Source organism: Poecilia latipinna, unplaced genomic scaffold (assembly GCF_001443285.1).
Source record: "Poecilia latipinna isolate Pla-1442-1.1 unplaced genomic scaffold, P_latipinna-1.0 Scaffold365, whole genome shotgun sequence".
Classification (NCBI taxonomy): domain Eukaryota; kingdom Metazoa; phylum Chordata; class Actinopteri; order Cyprinodontiformes; family Poeciliidae; genus Poecilia; species Poecilia latipinna.
In genome coordinates, this window is record NW_015112981.1 from 4,371 (window position 1) to 22,517 (window position 18,147).

An 18,147-nucleotide genomic window follows, 5' to 3' on the forward strand; every position below is an offset into this window, starting at 1 on the left:
TTTAACTGGGACCTGAGTACAAATTTCATACCACAAACTCCCAAGGTGGTATGACAATAAAAAATCCTTGAATCCTTGAATAATGTTTCACAAGTAAAATGGACATATTAGGTTTTACATTTTGTGAATAGAATAATACTATGCTGTATTTATGTCAAGCGACAAAATGCCAGCTAATATTAGCTATAGTGTTTGGTATAATACTGGGGATTCAGCCCCCGCTATGAAGGCTAAAGGAGATTTTAGAAATCTTAAAAAGTTTTAATTATTCCCTAACATTGATTTAGATTATGCAGCATAAGGTGACAAAGACTGTTAATTATACGTAATTCTTTCACTCTGTCAAAAGTAAGATAGCTCCCTCTTTGTTTTGAAGGTTTCATAAAGACAATGATGTCAGGACGAAGTGGGAAATGTCTTTAAAGAGAAACAGATTCACTGCACCGCACGAATCCCAGCTGCTGAATCTCTCTTAAGCTACAACTCCTCGGCTGGAAAACATGAATAAAACTTATATAGACATTATGTATATACACATGTGCATATAAATATTTGTAGTTTAACACATTATTCAGTATTAATCATTATTTAATCACCCTTGTTTCTCTATTATTTCTTGTATTATTTTGTGTTTGTATATTTATATAAATATGTATTGATATTACTAAATAATGACTGGTTGTGTGCTTTGTAAAATGCTCATCCTACATCAATATCAAAACATTCAATACCAAATCTATTCTGTTTTCCCCACTAAGAATATTTAAATATGCTGAACCATATATCAATCCAATTCAAAGATACTTAAAAAAAAATAATTAATACTTTCTTGTAAATGTAGCTATGGTAGCTGTTTGAATAAGGTTTACAGTAAAAAAAAATCGTGAAATCTGTTTAGTATTTTATTTATGATTGAAAATGCGCTGATACATCATTGCTACTATCAAACATATTACGCATATAACATATGGCTACCCTAAATCTTGTCAGCAACATTAGGCAAGAGCGGTCCATGAGGCGTCTGTTCTTTCTTTGCTACTGATTGCTAACAGCTACTGATCTTAGGCAGGAATTTGTTCAACATAATCAGACAACATAATCTATCTATCAGGTAGATAGATAGATAGATAGATAGATAGATAGATAGATAGATAGATAGATAGATAGATAGATAGATAGATAGATGATAGATAGATAGATAGATAGATAGATAGATAGATAGATAGATAGATAGATAGATAGATAGATAGATAGATAGATAGATGTATTGCTTAAACCAAATGATCAAAATCCCTGGGAGGAATTCAATCAAATGCGGAGGCTGTAAATGGCCAAAAGGCATGAAAATCTGAACTTCAATCCAAAATGGAAAACTTCTTGTTTGGCGTACACTATGACATTAAAAGACTTTCTGTGCATCTTGGAGAGTTCTACAAGTGTACCAAATTTCATGTCTCTACGATGAATAAAGGTCAATGTGGAGGTATTTGGAAAGTTGCTAGGTGGTGCAGTGGAGGTGTTTCTTTTGTGATATTTGCGACAACCTTAAAATATGGAATTTTCACGCAGCCTTGACATGTCCGCCAACTTAGGTGAGTTTGTGAATATGTTAAGGCCCCCAAAAAGCCAATTCATTTGCCGGAAGAAAAATAAAAATAAACAATACAATTAGAATAGTCCTTTGCAGCTATTAGCTGCTCTGGCCTAAGTAGAAAATCAGAATGAACATTGTTTACTTCATGACGCTATTTGTCCGTGTATGAATTCATTTAGCTACTACCTTTTATAATTCGTAATTTAATGTATAAAAAGCAATATATGCGGTACTGTGATGGCACAGGGGTAAGCATAACCCACATATGGAAGCCCTAGTCCTCGATGTGGCTGTTGCAGGTTAAATTCCCGGCCTGGTGACCTTTGATGCATGATTTCCCCCTTCTCTCTTTACCCACTTTCCTGTCAATTCACTATCAAATAAAAGCCACTAGAGCCAATCGAACCTTTAAAATAAATAAAATGCAATAAATAAAAATTAATCCATTGGGCTTGGGAATCCATTCAATTGAATGTTTGATTTTTATATGGTGTTTAATGATGGTGGATTGTATTCAATCCAAAATGCTCAGTATATAAGCTTTATGTGATATGTTCAAAATTGTAATAGTACATCATCAATGATATCAGAAAAATACAGAATTAAATATTACAACTTGTGATTTACAGTTCACTATATGCTTAATTCTCAAGGCATTACGTTTCTTATGCTTGGTTGTGTTTAACATTTGCCAAAAGGTTCCCTGCATTTGATTTCATTTGAGAAATCTGACATATTTGTATTTTCTGTAAAATTATGCATGTTTGGCTTTGCATCTTTTTGTTAAAGTTTTTTTGATCATTTTATCCATTGCTAGGATTCATATTGAAATAATATTTCAGTTAATCTATCTCAGATAGGTTTCATCGTGATCGAGAATTCATGACCTCAGTTATCACTTGAGTGAGATCAAAGAGCAAAATACGTCCCACTTATTCCACTCACTGCGACATAAGTGCTGACCTCGGAGATTCCCATCCAATCATCAGTAATGTGCATGCCAGTCTTTGTATTCCACTGGGCCAAATCAGAGCAGAGGGTTCAGAGATGAGTTGAATCCATATCACTTTAGGATCACTGTCTTAAAAGCACTGACCTCTTACTCAGATTAATACAATTAAACTACTTCATAACACACTTTAAAATGAAATATTTTAATATGTGGAACATTTTTCACCCTACAACCACCCTTCCCAAAGGTGTCCTCTGGTATGTATACACTCATCTTGAAACTAAAGCAAAAGTTTTTTTAAAAAGTTTACATTATTGACTAAAATTAGTGCTTGTGTAATGGTTAATGGAAGGTTAATGTAAAAGTATCAAGATAAGGTGAAGGATTTAAAAAGCACTTATTGATAATTCAGCCCAAGGAGTAGTTTTAGACATGATTTAACATATTTTCTACCAATCTTTATCAATAGTAAAAAAGATTGGCAAGCAAGTTTCAAGTTCAAGTTGTAGACTTAGAACAATCCTATAAAAATAACATTTTAAATATTTTTCAGCCAAAATGTTGTTAGTATTTAATTTCCTCTTCAAAGAATCAGGTGAAATACCAACAGAATGTCTTTACAATCAAAAGTTATAATTCACACAATGTTTAAAAAAGGTTTTGTTTTTTTCTTCACTTACTTCAACTAAATGACTTAACCAAATTTTGGGGAAAACAACTCAAAAACTGTTTTAGAGTTTCTTGATATCTAGGGATAATGCAAAAACAATTTTTGGTATCGGGTAGCAAACACACAGCAGATATATAGGGTTTACGCGCCCCCTAACTAAAAGGGGGTGTAACCTTTTGTGGCGTAAAAAATGAGAGGATAATAAATCATTCCGAAGTTTTTTTCACAAATACATATAAAAGCTGAAAGAACCTTGTTGTGTAAAAACTGAACCTTTGGATTCAGTTTTGATAGCTGTTTGTCTGCATCCGATATCTGGACTTGGTAATATTTATCCACTCTAGTTTTTCAAATGTTCTCAAATTGTAAGGGCATCTTACAATAAAACATTTTACGATAAAAATAAAACAACTGATTTTGACATCCCTGGTAAACTTGCATCTGTACTTCTAAAAGTCTCTGTCTCTTCAAAATTAATTGAAAATATGAAAAGAAACCCTACATTTCAGTGCATTTAATCTGAACTCTGAACAAAGGTTGAACAAAAGAAGTTGCATAAATTCAGAGGGAGTACTACTGAATACATCAGTTCTTAAGTACAATAGAAGCAGGTAAGTGTTGAGATGAGAAGAGTCTAGTCTCCACATAACCTCTTGCCCTGCACAAAGCAAGGGATGGAATTATCTGCTACATTCAAACAGACAAGATTGTCAGCATACTAATTCATGGGAGGTCCAATTTGAAGCATTAAAACCCTTCATGTCACATGCAAATGATGTCTCTTCTTAATCCTACAGACACAAACAAATACTGCAGTAATCAACCTTACAACCAGACACACAGCTGTAGTGATAAAAAGGAACATTCACTATATTATTAAATAGTAAAAAACATCTTCAAAAGGGACTCAAAAAAGGTAATTTTGATATTGATCCAAGTGCAATACTTATATCTTTTACTATCCCAGCACACTTGTTATGATCTCGGGTTGTTTGAGTTTGTTTTGTCTTTCTGTTTCTTAGGTTCTTACCTCTATTTTGTGTTATTTCCATTTTCACTTCAGTTCCTTCTTAGCAGGGGTGCCAAATTAGGGGGAAAAGTTAAGACAATTCCATGGGGCCCTGTCAATTACAAAATTAATTTTAATGTGTTTTTTAAAATTGTTTTTAGCAGCAAAAATTAAATGTTACCCCTCCCAGACCAAAAAGCACATCCATATTTGTACTGAACACCCCCATGGATCTGCTTGAAATGGTTTGTTTCTGTTTAGCGGACCTGACGGTGACGGTGTTCAGCAGAAGTCAGTGGAAGATCAGAATGATTGTGGCAGTTACTATACTGTTAAGAAAAATTATAGTCGGATTTTCAAAAAAAAAAAAAAAAAAAAAATGGAGAGAGAGAGAGAGAGAGAGAGAGAGAGAGAGAGAGAGAGAGAAAGTCAAGAGTGCCAATTTGTAACCCAGTTTTTCTCCAAGAGGTGAGTAGACTGTGTGAGATTGTCAACCATGTAGCATAATTAGCTTAGACAGAGACGACTGCTTGTCTCCATTTCACTAACATTTAGTGAATTAAGGAAGAAAAAGTTACCGACATATTAATATATTTAACTTGCCCCCTGTACCTTTTACTACACTTAACAGATGAGCATAACACCTCACCCCCATCCCAGTGAAAAAGGTAACACTGTGTTCAATGACAAGCTAGTTAGCATCATTCCAGGGAGTCTATAGGGATTTCTCTGTGTCTTTGCTCTTTTTGCACACAAAAACAAAATATTTATTACTGACAGAAATTCAAACAATCTTTATAAAATGATAAAAACAAAACAAAACAAAAAAAACATCCTCCTGTTTGGACTGGAGCCAGTCCAAACAGTTTTACCTTAACTTGCATTTAAATTACAGATATCTGTTACCACTTCCCTCCTGACCCTTCCTCTCCTAAGTGAAATTAAAGCTGCAGTATGTAACTTTTATAAAATATATATATTGTTTTACATATTTATTAAAACTGTCATTATGTTGTGAAAGTATGGCATGAGAGATAATCTGTGACAAATTTATTTACTCTTCCTTCTCCTGGTGCTATTTAGAAACAACCAATCAGAGGCAGGAGGCAGGTCTTAGCGCCTTCAATCACAATCTCATGTGGCTGCTCATTCTTCCTCCCCTATGCTCTGCTGCTATGGCTTTGCTAGTTGCTATGCTGCAACTAGTAAAGCCTGTTGTGAATGCTCAGTTTAGTTAACATAACTACCAATGACGGCAGATAAACAGTTTTCCAGTAACAATGTGTTCTTTCTCCACCATTAACATAGCAGTAAGTGAAGTTGAATGACAGCGCTGAGGGCGTCCTCCTGGTTCTGATTGGTTGTTTTTGGCTGTAACGTTACATTACTTTAGCTAGCAATAGAAGTTCAGTGAGGAGGTGGAAGAGATTGATTTTTTTTTCAGATTATCTGTCTCATAGAAAACTGTCACAACATGGTGACAGCTTTAACAAATATGGAGAAAACATATTTTTTTATTAAAGTTATATACTGCAGCTTGAATTAAATGTAACTAGATAGCATTTTTTGAGAAGTTTTGATTGCCTTATTTATATATTGCCTATGGTTAGCATAGCTACCATTGATAGCAGATAAACAGTCTGCCATCATTGGCAGACTGATTACTGAAAGGAGAGACCTTTCAGTAAGCTAAAACTAATAAAAAAATTAAGCAACCTATTTTCATATAGCATGGCAACTGTTGCATGTGAAATTCACTAGCAGTAAATATTGTGCAGCGAACTATGCATTTAGTCCAACACTGGGGCAGCTAGATAAAGTCAAAGTCTTCTCTGCAGCCAAACCATTTCTGTGTTTGGGGACGAAGAGGATTTCCCGCTATTACGAGGACAATTAAAAATTACGAGGACAATTTAAAAAAAAAAAAAGACTTTTCTAGCTTCAGCAGTAGACCTATGGCTTATTCACAAATAAAATATATTCTTAACCATAATTTGATACTTAAGAGGTCAGAGCACCGCCCCCTTGGTGTCTTAACATGGAGGCAGATGCAGAATTCCTTCAGTCATTACTGGATCAAGGACAGCCAGACTAATTAATTTTGCTGAATTGTTATTGTTAACCAAATACTATTATTGAGGGGCACAAACAGGCCTCTTCATGTAAAAAAGGGCACTTGGAGCATCAATAACACAAGGGGAAGGGGCTCAAGTCCCCTTTGGCTCTCCTTCTTTGCACATGCCTGGTTAGCCCCATATACTAGTATTTGTTTGGCTTCAAATGGCATGTTTAATAATGTTTGATATTAATTAAAACTTCTCAGTGTTTGACATTGTCTAGCAAAATGTTTTTACATCAGGCTACATGTCTACTGCATTGATATATTAATGAGCTACTAAAAGCTGTAGTTGGCAATATGTTGTTTGCTGCTCAGCATGATAATTTAGGTGGCTAAAACATTTTTTTTTTACATCAACTTATTGCATAACTTACTCACTTATAAGTTACATACCTTACTCACCAGCCATTTTATTTGGTACACCTTGCTAGTACCAAAGCAGTTGCCTTCAGAACTGCTTTAATCTTTCGTTGTATAGATTCAACAAGGTACTGGAATCATTCATCAGAGTCTGGTCCATATTGACATGTTTTGTAACTTGGCTTTTCCTTGCTCTCTTTTTTCCCTTTCTTTCCACTTTGCAATTCCACTTTTATGCTTATATGAAGTGCCACTGATGTTAACTTAGTCCGTAAAAATGCTCCCTCTAGTTTGCATTCTGTTGCCAAGTGACTGATGATGAAATATTGGCGATCCACTTGTGAATTTGCATGTCATAAAGTTAAATGTAAGAGAGAAAATAAAGTCAGTCATGCACCACAACATTTTATTCAATATTTAACACCTATTACATCACTAAAATCAATCGGTCTTGTAAAGATTTTAGCAACCATGACTCAATCCAGACTAGGGCAACCTATATAAATCTGTATAATTAGGATATTAACAAGAGATGGCCCACCTGGATAGAGCCTTTGATCCCTGAAGTCCTATCCTGCCTCCCATCCGGACTCCCTGTAAGGTGGGCAGGGGGTTGTGCCGCCCTACCAGCACCCCTTGAAGTCCCGCCCATGTTGTGGTGCCTTAATAATATGTAATGTAATATCCAACTTTAAAAGAAGCAACAAAGTTTCCACTGTTATTTCCTCTCAGTGAAGCATATGGTAATTATTAACATATCACTAATTTGTCCATATTTTAACATGGCAATAAATGCAATTTGTGATTATCTGTGTTTTCAGTGCATGTATTTTTGAGGTTTTCTGTTTTTAGTCCTGTTCCTGTCCTGTCTTCCCTGTTGATTGCTTCCCAGGTGTGTCTCATTCCCTGATTACCCTCCTTGTGTATTTATGTCCACCGGTTGTCTTTGTTCCTTGTTGGGTCCTTGTCGTTCACACAATCGTTTGTTCCGATTTCTGAGATCTGTTCTGTCTTTCCTCGAGCTGACTGTTTGGACTGTGTTTTTTGGACTTACCATTAAATCTTAACCTTCATCATGACAACCTGGGCTTACTGGCATCTTCCTCACCTCCCGTTATCTGCACATCATGACACAATTTAAAGAAACTTCAAAGGAGGAGTATAATTCTATCTTGTGAGAAAATCTGCTGGCAAAATAAGTAGTCTTGATAAAAACTAAATAGTTGCACACCAGTAACAAACGACACCAAATGTTCTGTCTGTGAAAACAAGAGCACCAAGAAAAACACGAAAGGAGAGGAGATTGAACAGCATTCCTGTAATCATTTTTTTCATTGTCCAGACATGCTTCATCCTGTTCTCTGCTTAGGGGCCGACATCATAAAAGAACTAACCATAAGAGGACATCAAAAGCGAAGAAGAAGCGTTTGTTCCCAGAAAGCGCTTGTTTTCTGGGAACAAGCAAAGGATACACAAGTCACTACAATCACCAGCTCTCTTCTCACAATAAATCACAAATTCTTTTTCATCCATTGCTTTGGTTATTGTCATCTGGACAATGCAGTCATCCCCTCTCTTGTATGTGTCATTTCATGAATTTATTCCTATTGTGAGAAAAGAAGGGGAATCAATCAAACCCCTTGCAATCAGTCATAGAACATTTCAGCCAGGGCATCCCATTTACCCATATAACCTAAAAACAGGGAAAAAGGAAACTGCTCAGTTAAATCTTGATTCATGAACGTGAAAATCCATTGTAGCATCAGTTGCTCACAGCATCTGAAGCTGAACCATGCATTGTGACAAAACACAGAATGACTTTACAATATGGCCACCCTCCACTCCTTTTAATACCGTTTAGTACATATGTTTCTCCTTTACAGTTCATGGTTGTTCATGCTGCATGTTGTTCCAAGTTGTTTTGGTTGTTAATTTCTCAAAATTTACAGAAAACAAAGAAATATTAAACAGTCTACCCAATTTTCCTTCATAGGGATTTTGTCTATTACACACATGCATGGTGAACACATAGAAGTTATATCATGAGGTTCATTGTCTTGCCAAAACCACTTTTTGACATGGACTAAGGGAGACAGTGATTAAACCACCAACTTTGGATTTGATAGAAAATAGAATCCAACTGACTACAGCCATCCTTTTTGTGGAGAATTTTATAAGTTGTAGTTGCATAGAAGCTGGTTTTGGCACTGAAGCATTTTTCAATTTATTGTCAAACAGCTAGGATCAGATCCTATTCCTCTAATTCTGAGGTGACAATTGGAAACAGGTAGAATAATAATAATAATGATACTTTATTGATCCCCTAAAGGGGGGAAATTTAGTTTTAGAATCAACCCTCTAGATTGGTTGTCTATCTTTGACTCAAGTGGAAGAGTTCAAGTATATCGCTTCACTTTGTTCGTATATCGCTTCACTTTGTTCACAAGAGATGGTAAGATGGAGTATGAGATGTATAGGTTGATTGGTACTATGTCTGTAATGTGCCCACTGGTCCAGTCTGTCATAGTAAAGATAGAGTTAAGCCAAAAGGTTGATTCGAACTGCTATAATCATTCAAATTCAAAAATACTTTATCAGTCCCAAAAGAAAATTAAATATTGTGACTCATTAACTCTGAAAGAGTTATTGTAAATTGTAATGGCTGTTGGCAGGAAAGATCTCTTGTAGCGGTCTGTATTACAGTAAATCTTAAGAAGCCTCTGACTAAAGATACTCAGAATGCTCAGAGTTGCTCAGAGTTGTCCATAATCCTGATTTTCTTCCTGAAGTAAAGCATTTGTACTTGGATGCATGCAGTATTGAGCCAAAGTACTTGAAAAACACACAATTATCCAAAACATACTTTTTCTAAATAAACCCAGCTCAAGTAGAATGAGTTGGAGAGACTTTTCAACCACAAATTCCACGTACCATACTAAAAGTGAGTGCTGATAGCAGTTTGATGAAAACTGATTTAAGTCGATGTTCAATAAAATACAATTTTGCATTTACAGTGTGTGGGTTTTAAATGACATATCCTGGTCAAAAATAACACTGAGGTTTTTCCTTTATCAAAAGGGCCAATGTAATTCCATCTGGCTTAAAAGACCAATAAAGCAGTTTGTTTTTCAGAATTAAAAAGCAAAAGGTTTAGCACACTTGAAAATAATGATTCGGTGGTGAAGTAAATTTAACATAACTGAATCTATGAAATCAACAATAAAAATTCAAGTTAGTATCTTCACACAAATATATTCACTGTTGATGTCAAAAATAGTTGTTTAAGATATAAGACTGTAATTTTTTCAGAAAATAAATTAAGTGTTAAGAGCCTATCTTTTTAATTTCATCCACACAACAAAAAAACAATCTTATCTTCACTATGTTTCATTTGGTATTTCAAAACACCAAATACTACCATAAACAATCAGATTTCCTAAGCACCAACGGACTAGCAGTGATTTGAAGTAGAGACAATTTTGAGCTAGCAGAAGTGATCAAGGTGGCTATTTAGTTTATGTAGAGCTAAGCAAAATTTATCAGGTTATTTTAGGTTCTAAATACTTAAATTGCATAGCATAACTTAATTTGTTTTTATGTGTTGCAATAATTGATTTTTTTAGGGCATTAGTTTTCATGGTTACATGATTGGCCAGTTAGGTAACCCACAAAGCAATGTGACATCGCAGCAGCAACTAGTTAAACCACTTTTTTATTTGTCACAAAATTAGTTTTAAGATGTTTAAGGTGAAAATGTAGACTCCAAAGCTTCATTTATACGGTCAGTTCATGGAGAATATAGCAACTTTCAGAGCATTAGAGTGCTTATTGTCTAGTTTTTAGCATTTACATTTGCTTTCATGAAACTACACTATGAGTTATTTGTTCATTTTCATTACCACCCTGCTCTGCCTGATGGTGAAGCCTTGTATATGAATATGTTTGTTCTACTGAAAGTGAACAAACTATTACTGTTTTCCATATTTTCTGTTAAAGTTTAAGCAGAGAAACAAATAAAAAGCAGGGACCAGGAACTCTTTCAATCAAGTATTTTCTAGTTTTAAAAAAACACTTAGGTTTTGGTTGTTGATTAAACAAGTACAACATACTCAGATTTGCAAAGTTATCTTAAGATTTTACAGAGTACTTGCAAATTTCATTTTGTACATTAGAAAAGTTGAGCAACGTACATAAACTTCCGTTTTGCTTAATCTGTTTGACAAAATTAAGTTCACTTTACTTGGATTTTCTTTTCATGTAACATAGTAAGTACTTTAAATAAAGAACAGTCTTGCTTGATAAACATGAATAAATTATTTATAAATTTTAAATCTACTTAATTTTTTAAATGGATAGGGGAGAATATTTTTATCAGTGCAACATCAGTGCAACATCCAGACCTTTATGTCTTCAAGAAATACCTGTGGTATACAGAAGTGATTAACTTTATCAGGATTTATAGGTATTCCATTCTGGTTTTATTTATAAAGCAATTTAAAGTTGACCAAAGTGCTGTGCACCATAACCAAAAATAAAAACAAAATACAGATACAATAACAGTAACTGTAAAAACCAGCACTTTAAGCTGAGTTAAAAGCCAATAACAAAAAGTAAGCTTTAAGAGAAGACTTAAAAACACAAAGGGATTCAGTCTGTCTAATAAGTGATGGTAAACCATTCCACAGTTTTAGGGCAGCAACTGAGAATGAGTGGTTACATTTCAATTTCCTATTTGATTTTTGTTTTCAGATATAGCTGAAAAATAACAATAGAAACTTATCCCATGCTGAGTATATTATAATTTTACCAACTGGATGCATATATGTAGGTTTTGATATGTTAGATCAAGCACCAAGCCCTGTGGTACTCCACAAATAAGTGTGAAGAAGATTTATCATTTACAAACTGGAATCTGTCAGGTCAGACAGAGACAAATTTGTCTCTGAAACAGGCACTAGGCTGGAATTAAACCAGACTAGTGATATAGGGTTTGATCTAACCCTGTTTTTGTTTTTGTTTTTGTTTTTTTGTTTTTTTTTGTGTGAAATCAACAACCATCTCCTTTGTTTTGTTTACATTCAAGATGAGATGATTGTTCCCACACCATGCCACAAAGCAATACACCACCTCTCTGTACTCAGCCTTTTGTCCATCTCTGATAAACCTGACAACTGTAGTCATCTGAGTATTGTGCTTGTCTGCTTATTCAGTTGGGCAAACAGGAGTCTCTCCAGGACCTTTATGAGGTCAGGCCAACAGGTCTATAGTCTTTGATGACTGGTGGGTGAGTTTTCTTCGGTACCAGAAACAGGCAGGGTGTCTTCTACAACAATGGAACCTTCTCTTGAGTCAGGCTAAGGTTGAAGAGATGTTGCAGAATCCCACAGAGCTGTTCTGCTCAGGACTTCAGGACTCTAGGGCTGACACCATCTGGACCGACAGTGAAGACTGCCTCTTCACTGTCAGATGAAAAGGCCTCTTCACCTGATTTTTAGACACAGAAAATTGGGGGTGGAGGACAAAGGGAGCAGCAGCATGTCCTGATTTTCTTGAAGTCAGACTTGTGGAAGCAGAAGAGTCTGTGGCTGAGATGCAAGATAGGACATCTGAGATTTGACAGGAAAGCTGTGGGTCAGAAAGTGGGATGTCTGTATGGCTGGGACAGGAGAGGATGATGATGAGCTTGTTCCTGAGCTGAACCTGTTGAAAAATGTGTTCAGTTCATTTGCTCTGTCCAGACTTCCATCTATCTCAGTGTTTCTCAACCCTGGTCCTCTCCGCCCCCCTGTCCTGCATGTTTTAGGTATTTCCCTGCTGCCACACATCTGAATTGTATCTCTGGGTGATTAACAGGCTTCTGTAGTACTTGATGGTCATGCAATCATTTGAATCAGCTGTTCTGGAAAAGAGGCACATCTAAATGACTATGCAAAGAAGAATTCTTCATAAAATTAAGAAGATTATGGGCAACCCTGAACATCCTCTTCATGAGACTATATTGGGAAGGCTGAGTATCTTCAGTCAGAGGCTTTTTCAGATTTACTGTAATAAATCTATCTATCCTGCCAACAGCCATTACAATCTACAATAACTCTTTGAAGAATTGAGTCACAATAACATTTAATGTCCCCTTGGGATTAATAAAATATTTTGAATTTAATTTGAATTGTTCCTCTGCAGCTTTGTTCTCTGACTTCTTCCTGTATTTCTCCTTGCTGTCTCTAATCTTGACTTTGAGCTTCTGTATACTCCTCAATAACTCCCTGTCTCGTTCCCTAGAGCAGTGTTTCCCAACCCTGGTCCTCAAGGCACACTGCCCTGCATGTTTTAGGTGTTTCCTTGCTTTCAGCACAGGTGATTTCAATTAGCAGGTCTTTGCTGAACTGCAATCAGCAGAATGAGGTGCAATAAAGCAGGGACATTTCTAAAATATGCAGGGCAGTGTGCCTCGAGGACCAGGGTTGGGAAACACCAAGAGGCTCTTTTTTTTCTTGTTTAACAATTCCTTTAGGTCACTGGTGATCTAGGGTTTGTTATTCAGGAAGCATCTCACTGTTATGGTGGGGATGAGATGGTGCTGTCCATACAGAAGTTAATATAGTCAGTCACACACTCATTCATGGCACTGATGTTATCACCTTGTGGCTGGCAGTGAGTAGTCCAATCAGTTGCTTCAGAACAAGCCTGCAGGGTCTTTTCTGCTTCCTGTGACCATTTCCTAACAGCCATCTTCCTAGCAGGTAGTCTCTTCACTAGGGGGTTTTATTCAGAGCAGAGAAAAACAAGATTATCGTCTGATTTTCCTAGAAGAGGTCTTAGTTTGGAGACATATGCATCCTTGACATTAGCATAAAGCAAAACCAAAATCTTGTTATCCCGGGTGGAGCAGCTGACAAACTGGTGAGAAGTTGGCAGTGTAGAAGACAGTGAGGCATGATTAAAATCACCAGATGTTGCCACAAATGCATTGGGGTGTTGTGTCTGTATCTGAGCAACAACAGAACTGACGACATTGCATGAATTATCAGCAACAGCTGAGGGTGGAATTTAAACAACTGCCAAAATAACACTGGTGAACTCTCTTGGTAAATAATATGGTCAGAAACTTACTACCAAAGTTCAATGTTTGGACTGCAGAGACAAAACTTCACAGTAACATGTCTTGGATGACACCATATGTTGTCCACAAACACTGCTAATCCACTTCCCTTCCTTTTCCTGCTGTTCTTTAAATCTTTGTCTGCTTGTATAGTCAGGAAGCCTAGCAGAGAGATGTTGAAGTTGGGGATATAATCCTGCAGCCATGTCTCCATAAAACTCCATAATACTGCGTTCCTTATACTCTTGCCAAGTCCTTGTCAGGGCTTGAAGTTCTTCCATCTTGTTAGCTAACGATCTCCTGTTACCCATTACGATGGATGGTACAGATGGTTTGAACTTCCTCCTTCTCTCTCTCCTTTTTGCTCCTGCTCTGCATCTATGACGTCTCCTTTTCAATTCCTCTGGGATTTCTGGCTTCAACTGTGGTATTAGTTCAGCTTTTCTATGTTTACCAGCTGCTCTATGTTGTAAAACACCCTGTTGCTATGGCTACACATCATAAAAACATAACAAAAATACAAAAAATATTGCCAAAAATCAGTCTAAACCCACAGAATACAAAACAAGAAAGAACAGCTGTCCAAAACAAATAATTCCTCCAAAAATGCAAGGACGAATGTTTTTAAAAAGAGAAAAAATCTCACTGATGCACAGAGCTACTCCAATGTGCTGCCACCCTCAGCGACTAGAGTTTTACATAAAAGTAATGAACAGCATCAATGACAAAGGGCAGCCTTGGCGGAGTCCAACTCTCATTGGAAATGAGCCCAACTTACTGCCAGCAATGCAGACCAGTCATACAGGGACCTAACAGCCCATGTCAAAGGACCTTGTACCCCATACTCCAGGAGAACCCCCCTGAGGGACACGGTACACATGCGGACTGGTTGGGTGAACTCCACAACCAGGACAAAAACCACACTGGTCTTCCTAAATCCGATCTTAAACTACCCGATGGACCCTCCTCTCCAGGACCCCTCAATAGACCTTACCAAGAAGGCTTAAGAGTGTGAGCCCTCTGTAATTTCAGCACACTCTCCAGTCCCCCTTTTTTAATAGGGAGACCACTCTGGTCTGCCAATCCAGGGTGATGCCCACTGAGGAGCTCTTTGACTACCTCAACGACCTCTTTCCCAAAGATTGGAGAGCCTGACCCAGAGTCCCCAGGCTGTCTCCTCAATGGAAGGCTTGTTGGTGGGATTGAGGAGGTCTTCGAAGTACTTTGCCCACCAGCCCATAACACCCCAAATCGAGGTCAGCAGCACACCATCCCCACTATAAACAGTGTCGGTCCTGTACTGCTTCCCCCTTCTGATTCATTGGATAGTGGACCAGAATCGACTCGAAACCGTGCCAAAGTCTTTCTCCATGGCCTCTCTGAAGTCCTCCCATGCCAGAGTTTCTGCCTCAGCAACCACCCAAGCTGCATGTCACTTGGACTGCTGGTACCCATTAGCTGCTTCTGGAGTCCCACAGGCCAAAAAGGTCCTATAGAACTCATTCTTCAGGCTGACGGCATCCCTCACCAAGGGTGCCCACCAACTGGTTCAAGGGTTGCCGCCGTTTCAGGCACCGACAATCTTGCGGCCACGGCTCCGATAAGCCACCTTGACAATGGAGGTGCAGAACATGGTCCACTCAGACTCAATGTCCCCCACCTCCCTGGGAATGTGTTCAAAGCTCTCCTGGAGATGGGAGACTCTGCCAGACGTTCCCAGCAGACCCTTGCAATACGTAAATTGTTGGACACATCCTGCCAAGTTTTAGTCCTCTAATCTAATAATCTTTAGATTATTAGATTCTTTAATTATAATTGGAGCAAAACATGTTTCTACAAAATGCTGGCTCAGATTTGCAGATTACTAATACTGCATCATAAATTCTGATGTTCCTTTCCTTTCCATTTACAGTGCTACTTTGTATTTGTTACATAAAAGCCAACCATTTAAGATTGGTGTTTATAAATGCGAAATCTTCAGTTTTCTATAGCTAATGTTTAATTATTAGTCATCCAGCAGGAAAAATAGTTTGAGTTTTACTTATAATGTAAAGTTTATTTGCTCTTTTCAGTGTTGGTCATATGATTTACATACACCACCTAAGCATGTCAATTGCTGTGTGAAATGAGTATAGTATAGATGCAAAAATAAGGAAAAAAAAAATGAAAATACAGAGCAGAAACCAACTGAGATGATGTCTTATCTGTGTTTTACAGAAGTAAGAAAGATGAAGGGATGTGTCATCCATACGGGAAAGCTACATATGTCCCTGTTCCTCTGATTGCTGCTCTCTAATGAGCATTGCGAATCGTGAATCTTTTCAGAGTAAATTGTTGGAGACATCTGGCCAAGCTTTTTCTCCGATGCAACTGAAATGTCCCTCTAGATGGGTTGGCATGGCAACCTCTAACTGCTATTCAGGCGCATTGTGGGTTGAAAGGTTTAGGGTCCATAGTTGAAAATCCATTTGGGCCTCTAGCAGAGTGCTCTGCTCACACTCCCCAGACTTGAGGTGCAATAAATACTTCATCACCCGAGGAAAAATAGATTCTGTTTATGAATGGATTGCATTCATGGTACAAACATGTCACAGGTTTTGCCTTTGTTGCAGGGGTCACATTAGTGGTGGAAAAATCAAGTGCTTTGGCAGTGATGTTTTTTTTATTTTTATATGTTGTCCATACAAAAAAGTTTAGACAATTTTTTTCCCATTTTTTTAAAGCCTTGTATTATATATTTCTGTCTTCTTACACATTGGAAATCTTCTTAGTTTAATGGTCACAGGTAGGCTTCAGCTGTGTGGAAATAGTGAGATGCACATTGGGGGTGGGGAACTTAGGTCCATCCCAGCAGTTAGCTCCCCACAACAACACTTAATGACCCCTGTACTTCAGCTGAGATGGGACACTCCATCCACTGAATTATCTCAAGGGTACTATGTTTGAGAAAATTATCCCATCCTCAGAGACAAAATTGCAGGGAATTTATCATCACATTAGCATACTTTGTTCTTCAGGCCATGTTCTAAGTCGTAGAATCACAAAAATGAGGACTGCACTGTTTCTGCTGCTGGATTCACACACAAGATCGATTAGCTGCAGTACATTTCCTAAAACTGCAGGTTTATGATTGACCTCAATACTACACAGCAAAGAATGTACACATTTGTTTGTCATTTTAATTCATCACTTGGAGATACCAAATATGGTTAAAAGAAGTGCATAAATTCCTAAAAATGTACATTTAAGTTTAAAAAAAAACTGACAACAAACCCCCCCCCCCACGAAAATTAACATTTAAAACAAACAAATAGCAAACCCCATGAAGAAATATCTAAGGCCAGATGTAACACACACTTAACTGTGCAGGTCAAAATGCCATTTGTTTTTGTTTGAAATGTAACAAACAAATCTTTTAATTTTTCTAAATTTTTGGTTGAATGAAAATCTTTTCAAACCTCAGAGGTTACATTAACTTTGGGCTTAAGTGTATATGGTTCTCGGAAAAATTTTAGAGCAAGAGGATCCATCCATCCATTTTCTCACACCCTTATCCCATTGGGGTAGCGAGAGGGGCTGGTGCCTATATCCAGCTATCAATGGGCAAAGGCAGGGCACGCCCTGGACAAGGAGATAAAAATGAGAAATTAGGCAATGCTTAATGAATCTATTCAAAAGGATGTTTATTTTGAAAATATTTATGGTTTTTGTAGTCCAAATTCTCTTACATACATAATATTTTGTTATTTTTTAAAAAACGGTTTATTGATTAAATCATTAAAAATCCCCCTCCCCAACCCCCCAGTCTAATGTATTTATTCTCAAGCTGAAAACACATTTGAAAACTTGAAATCTGTGGAATTTAATGTCCGCTCTCTGAATTTCCATTATTTTTCTCCACATTTGCAGGTCAGTTGCTATAGCAACATAAGCAAAGGAAGACTAGTGCTTAATTGATCCACTAATGCATTTAGCTGTACACTCATCACAAGTTGCTTTTGTTACCAGGTCACATTTTAGGGACAGGCATTTACATAAAAGCATTTACTGATGCCAGAACCAATCATTATCAGCAGTTTTCACTTTTGTCTATTGGCAACAAATGTGGTGTAAACACTGCCTATTATAGGCTACAAAATTGCTTCATCAGGGAATTATTATAATATTGACTCTAGTGGAAAACTAGTTTGGCAGGGATATTTTTTGTAAGTAATGTGAAAAATGCTAATTATTAGTTGCATTACAAACAAAAGCAGCAGTCAGTCATTATTATTAATTATGAATGAATAAGGGTTCCGGGTTTGTTTTTAGAAAAATATCAATAGAGTTAATCTCACAAGATAC